Source organism: Pteropus vampyrus, unplaced genomic scaffold (assembly GCF_000151845.1).
Source record: "Pteropus vampyrus isolate Shadow unplaced genomic scaffold, Pvam_2.0 Scaffold155, whole genome shotgun sequence".
In the NCBI taxonomy this organism is placed as follows: domain Eukaryota; kingdom Metazoa; phylum Chordata; class Mammalia; order Chiroptera; family Pteropodidae; genus Pteropus; species Pteropus vampyrus.
In genome coordinates, this window is record NW_011888936.1 from 1,640,451 (window position 1) to 1,647,217 (window position 6,767).

General features: G+C 38.1%; 1 protein-coding gene and 1 pseudogene across 4 annotated transcripts in view; both read left to right on the plus strand.

The window, feature by feature from the left end:
- KLF12 (Kruppel like factor 12) overlaps positions 1-6,767 on the plus strand; it is a 237,584-nt gene that overhangs the window by 156,812 nt on the left and 74,005 nt on the right. The gene's annotated exons all lie outside the window — the stretch shown is intronic.
- On the plus strand, positions 3,112-3,230 carry LOC111745471 (annotated as a pseudogene).

The following is a 6,767-nucleotide window of genomic DNA, read 5'->3' on the forward strand; positions in this document are numbered from 1 at the left end:
TTAAAAGCTTACTATTATGCATTCTCATTATCTGCTTTTATTTATAGAGCAATATTTAATATGTGCCCATTTTGTACTAGATGTAAAACCCCCTAATGGTTATATAGTAGAGAACTAAGGAGAAATAGTTCCTGCTTTTCATCAAATAGTCATATCTGTATATATCTACAAGCCTGATAAGTGCTGTGAAGGACAATGAAGAGAGTAATGAGAGTCTATAATTCAGAGATATGATGCTTTTTGGTGAGTCATGGGAAGCAAACTGATCATCGAGCTGAGAGCTAGGAATGAGTAGGAGTTAACTAGATGAAGGGACAGAGGGCCTACCCAATATTCTGTATTAAGGAACGACATGTGGCGAAGGCACTGAGCTGGGAAAAGCCGAAAGGAGACCCAGGGTAACAGGATCACAGAAAGCAGGGGGATATGTAGGGGGATATACTGTTAGAAAGTAAGCTGGAGAGGTGAGCAGGTACCAGATCATAGGCATTTAGGCCACGTTGAGACTTGGGTCTCTATTTCAAGAGCAGTGAAAAGCCACTAAAGGAATAATGGAGCAAGAAGAACAGATTTGCCTTTTAAAAATCACACTACAGCTGTCATACAGAAAATGGATTAAGGGAAAAGGTTTTGGAACTAGAGATTGTAAGAGAGAGAGGAATGGGTTAACATAGGTAAGTGATTATGGCAATGAAAAGCAGAAAGAATAGAGACAGTGTAAGGGACTGAGAATGGGTTGGATATGAGGAGAGAAGTTCAGTTAAGGATGCCTCCTAAGTTTTGGTGCCATTTACGGCCCAAGACAACACTGAAGGAGAAACATTATTTCTGGATTTTCTGACATCAAGGAAAGGGTAGAGAAGATCCTGTTTTGCCTCTCTTAATATTGACCATGAGGTCATATTAGCTTAAACTGAGTCATGAAACTCCAACTTCACGTCAGTAAGTTGGGATCCCAGGCGTGTCCTGAATGAGTGCAAGAGAGTTTTAAAGTCTTCCAAGAAGATATAGTGTTCCCTGGTGTCCTGGCCTTGGTCTGCAGGTCTTCTCACTAAAATTCTGCCTCCAAGAAACTCAAGGTTCTTTTGCCATTTATATAATAAAGATGCTCACATCTCTATCTCTGTTCTTAAAATTCTCTGCTGAACCCAGAGCTGCATATGCACCTGACAAACTCATTGTATTTTTTTTTTTAATTCCCCTTTATTTCTTATTTTGGCTCTTCTAATTATACACTTCAGAACCCTGGGTGTTATCCAAAACTTACTCTCTTGATTCTGCCTTGCCTGCTAACATCTCGCATATATTTCTACCGAGGCCCATGGGTAACACATAATTTATTACGTATTTATTTTTTTTTACTCCTCCCCCCACCCACCACCGTCCCTGCTACGGCCATCTTAGACTCTGTTTTGCAACATTTTTACAGTAGCCCTCCAATAGTATTTCCTGTGTAATTATATATTCTCTCCAGGCCACTCTCTGCATTACTGCCAAGGCGATTTTTCTAGTACATGAATTCATTTGTGTCGGTTCCAACCCTAAAAGGCTTTGGTGGTTGTCCTTTAACTCTTTTTGAGTCAACTACTTAGCACGATACACAAGATCTTTCCCATTCAAGCCCCTGTTAACACAATCTTTCCCTCCAGGCCCACCAGACCCTTTACTCTAGTCACACTGAGCAATTTGTAGTTTTGCTGTTGGACATACTCACCCTTCAGTGCCTGTCTGTATTGTGCTAAGGAAACGTCTAGGCCTTCTACAAAGCTTAATTCAGATGCCGCATTTACCTATTCTCATGGCCATTTATCACATTGCGCCATGATGGTCAATTATTTGTCTAAACGTGTCATACTATAGGCTTCCTGAAGTCAGGAACCATGTTTTAATAGATGTGATATTCCTTCCCCTAACACAGTTCACAGTACTTAAGAGTATAGAACAGTTTTGGGCATAATAGGTATTCAATTAATATTTGAATTAGTGAATAAATAATAGATATCCAATAAATGTTGTTTGAATTAAACATAAAAGTGATGTATATATGTCTCTGACCAACAGAGGAAAGGTTGATATTATTTCACGGCTGACTCCCCCAATTACTAACTCTTTATTCAGACATTGATTTATTAATCTGTATTATAACTCTGTATTAACATTCTAGCTTTTCTCCTAATGTTTCTAAGAAACTTTCCCCTCACACCTTCAATTTACTCTCATATCTAGGTGACTATGTAGCTCCTCTTCGGAAATATCTTCCTTCCATCATTTTACTGCTAAATCTGAATGTGTTATTTATACTTCATGTCTCAGCTGAAACAGCTCCTCCTTGAAGCCTTCTCTGTTATTTCAGTTTGAATTAATTATAACTCCTTCACTCCAATAAAACTTGAAATCTCTTTTAATTTTCCTACTCTATTTTATGATAGTTGTTGCCTATTTATCTCAGGTAGACTATAAGCTACTTGAGAGCGAAGGTCCTATCTTACTCTACAATGCAAGACTTCATGGAGAGTAGGAAAATTTCTTGTAATCAATTAACATCGATCAATAGTTGAAGCTCTAGATGCTCTGGAGATATTCAATAAGTAATTCAGTGAAATAGCTCAGATTTCTAAACCTAAAACATTTAATCTTCTTTTCTGCGCCTCATTGCGTAACAAATGGCCATTTGACATGGCCATTGCCTTTGATCCTAGTAGGAAAGTAGGGCTAATCGTAAAACAGTAACTTATTGAGTGTCTACTTTGTGGCAGGTAATGGAGATATGACAATGAGCAAAAAGAGAAAAGCTCCCTTGTCCCCTTGGAGCATATTGTCTAGTTCAAGAGACAGACCAAATTAACTAAACATACGAACAACTGTAATCTTTGGTTAACAAGTGCTAAGTACCCTGTGCTATGAGAACTTGGGGCGAGCCGACCTAGACCTGAAGGTTCAGGATGGCTTCTCAGAGTTGAGCATCAGCCAACCAGGCGACGAGGGGAGAGGAGGAGAACCTTCGCCGTTGCTGCCAGAGAGAGCAAGCGGGGATGTTGGGAGATGAAGCTGGGATTAATTCGTATGATAGAATCGTTCAAACCAAATGTTCTCTTCTTAGAATTGCACATTCTCTACGGCCATGCCACCCTGAACAAGCCCAATCCCATCTAATCTCGGAAGCTAAGCAGGGTTGGGCCTGGTTAGTACTTGGATGGGAGACCACCTAGGAAGACCAGGTGCTGTAGGTGTAAAAAATAAAAATTAAGGAATTGTAAGTTGACAAGTTCCTTGCGATCTGTGAGATCAACCAAGAGTTGCGATCCTCCCCTCCCAAAAAAAGAAATCCACATTCTGTTGATGTATAGTAGAAATACATGTTGTTTCTTTCAAACATTATATATTTTAACAAAATTTATACTATTATAGTAGATAGTGAAAGAAATACCCCATTAATTCTGTACGATATTGACGTTCAGCCCATTCTTCTGAAACTAATATCAACTTATTTGCATGAGAGAAAGAGACCTAAGTATAATGAGGAGGAAAAAAGAACTTTTAAAAAATATATGACATTCCTAATGGTCATCTAATCACTGGCTCAATGAAAACTGAGAGTAAAAAGGGCCCACTTGTTTGAACACTGATCAATCACACTAATTTTTTGTTGGTCAAGTATTTATATAAAACATTTAACTAACCTGAATAATCATGAGAACTTGTATTCAGTACAACTGTCTATAGGAAGGAAGCAATACCAAGGATTACTTTAAAATTGTTTTTCATGTCATTCTGCATAGGAAAATACTGATATCTAAGAATAATTGTGGAATTATTTCTAGAATAATCTTTTCTTCTCCAAGTATAGTATACTGGGTTGTTAAAGTGTATATTATGTCGAATAATTGGAAAAATTTATGTATGAAAGTATGGGCTAATTTATTGTATAATATAACAGAAAAATTGGGCTTAAGAGTAGAAAACGTTTGTATATAATAATTTCTCATGATTATGATAATGAAAATCTCTAATCTTACTAGATTAACTTCTACCATAAATATTGTTCCTTGAAATGATAGTTTATTCTGACCTTTCTCAAAATTAAGCAGCCTCTCTAATACATGGAGTGTGAGAGCATGAAGGGCTCAAGTATTATTCCAAGGTTGCAACTGGGTAGATGATGCCACCATTTTTGAAACTGAGAAGACATAGAAAGGAATAGCTTTAAAAAAAAATTTTTTTTTTGTAAGGGAAAGATTAGGATTGGAAAACCTGAGTCTGGTATTCAGAGAAAATAATAAGAGTAGGGCTAGAGATAGAAATGTGGGAGTCATTATAATATGGATGGTAAGTAAGGCCTTTTGATGGGATGATATCATCAAGGGTGCTAGGGTAGCTATATTAGGGACTCTTTTTAGCCTAGGGAGTGACTTGAATTTGGAAAGCGAAAGGTCACGAGAAAGATTCATCAGTCCATGCCACCATTTAGAAGTCAAAGAATGAGAGGGGGAGATTCAGACAAAGGGAAAAAGAGGAGGGAGCCAGAAGAATGTCACTGAGGATGAGTAAAGAGCTTTCGAGGATGGAGGGATCAGTTATGGTGGTTGCTGCAGAGACTTTGAGAAGATGAAGACTGAGAATTAACTTTAGATTTGGAAATGTGGAAGCCATTGATGACAATGACAAGAACATTTTTATCAAAGGGGCATGGACACAAACTGGACTGGATTGGGTTCTAGATAAAATGGAAAGAGAGGAAGTGGCTGTAGCAAGAATTAATTTTACCATCTGAAACTTACATGTGTTGTACATTTTGTGTTTAAATAACAATGCCAGTAACAAGGAATTTTCATAAACAGTGAAAGGGAGAACATAGTATATTACTATGACTCTTTCTTGTGAGTACTCACATGTTTACTATTTAGTTTAGTACCAACTGTAGGCCAGGAAAACCAGGACTTTCACTTCATGTCATCTTATACTGTAGAATGTACAATCAGGCTTAAGTGAATGCTGAATCTCTCATAAAAGCCCCTTGTGTTCATTCACTTTGTTGCATCCTCTAAGGTAGCGTGGTGGGAGTATATCTGCATTCGAAGGATTGGATGATAATCTGAATTTAGAGCAGGTCAGACATTCCTGTGTTTAAGTTCTGATTTTGCTGATCACAAGCTGCATGACCGTAGCAAGTTACCTAACTCTTCTGAACCTATTTTCTCAAAGATAAAATATGGGTAATAATAATATGAGCATAAAATAAGATAACGTGTCTAATGTCCTAAGCATAGTGTCTGGCACATAGTAAAGTCTTAATAAATGGAAGTGATTTTGTATTGCTATAATTATTGACTTGTTCTTCAACAGGATATAATGGAAATACTATGCAATTTAGTAAACAGAAGACAGATCGTCTAATAAAAAAAACAGAAAAATGAGATGCCAGAGAGTAAGCCATACCTTAGAAATCAGAGTATTTGGTTCATGTGACTCTATATGTATCCATTTCTTTTTGTTATTTTCTTGCCTTTAGCGAAGTTATATAAACCAAGTAGTGAAGACTGCAAGCTCTGCAGACCACATTTGTCATCTCAGTCTCCTGAAATGAGTTGAATATTCCACTTCATCTTCCCATCCTTTCCCATCTAATCAGCACTACTAGTGATAATAGCTAACATGTACTGATGGCTTCCTGGGAATCAAGCACTGTTATAAACACTTTACAACTATTAACCCATTTATATCTCACAGCCCTAAGAAATAGCCTCCCTTACCGCCTCCGTTTGTACCGATGAGAAAACTGAAACAGAGAGAGGTTAAGTAACTTGCCCTAAGATGACACTGTTGGTTCATGGCAGAGCTGGAATTCAGTCCAAGACAGTCTGGTTACACAGTGTGTACTCTTTACAACTTTATCCTAGTTCCATTTAAGTTGTCACAGCTTTTCTGGAGTGGGGATAGTAAAAAGGGAGGGCCGGTTCCCTTACCCAGCAGCCTCTCAGTGATCAGCAATTTGTGTTGGAGGTCTGGGTTTCATGTACCATCTATAGCCACCAGCCATTGAGGTGGGTTCATGAAGACATTGAAAAACAGTGATCCTATTCTCTTGTCTATAAATGTTAGTCATTAAAATACAGGATTAGAGGGTCAGGTCCTTTGGTGCTGAGACTCAAAGAAGGAAGTCATTTCTTTATTGAGATATCTAAAAAGTTTTCACGTGCTTAGAAGGAAAGCTAAATTAAGCCCAGCGATTGGGCAAAATGGTAAACATGCGTCTGCCTCAGATGAGTAAGTGTGTATAAATAGAACAGTTGGTATGCATGGCCTTAATGGTATAGCTTCCTTTTTTTCTATGTAATGTGGTTGTGAGCATTTCCATCTGACATAAACTGTCAGTCTCAGAAGAGCACATTGTAGGATTCAATTTTGCATGTTACACAACAAGCAAGATTGCCCTTTTCTTTAGCATGGTGATTTTTTTTTTTCTTTCCATATCCAGCGGTTAGTACAGAGGCCTGAAACCCTTAGTTACAGAACAAAGTGGCTTAGCAGTAATGGAGCCTGTGTGGGGCTCAGGGAAGAATAATGAACATTCCCTGCAAGCTTCCTGCCTTGATGCAGGTGCAGGAATCAGGGGGTCATGAATAATGCATGACATGCAGATTCGGTGGTGGTTTCTCCTACTGGGGTTTTGACTTTGCTACCTGCTTCGCAGCTATATGTGGAAAGAAGGTAGGCAATGGCAAAAAAGTGTCACAATTTAAAGACAGCTCACAAAAACACTGCATACC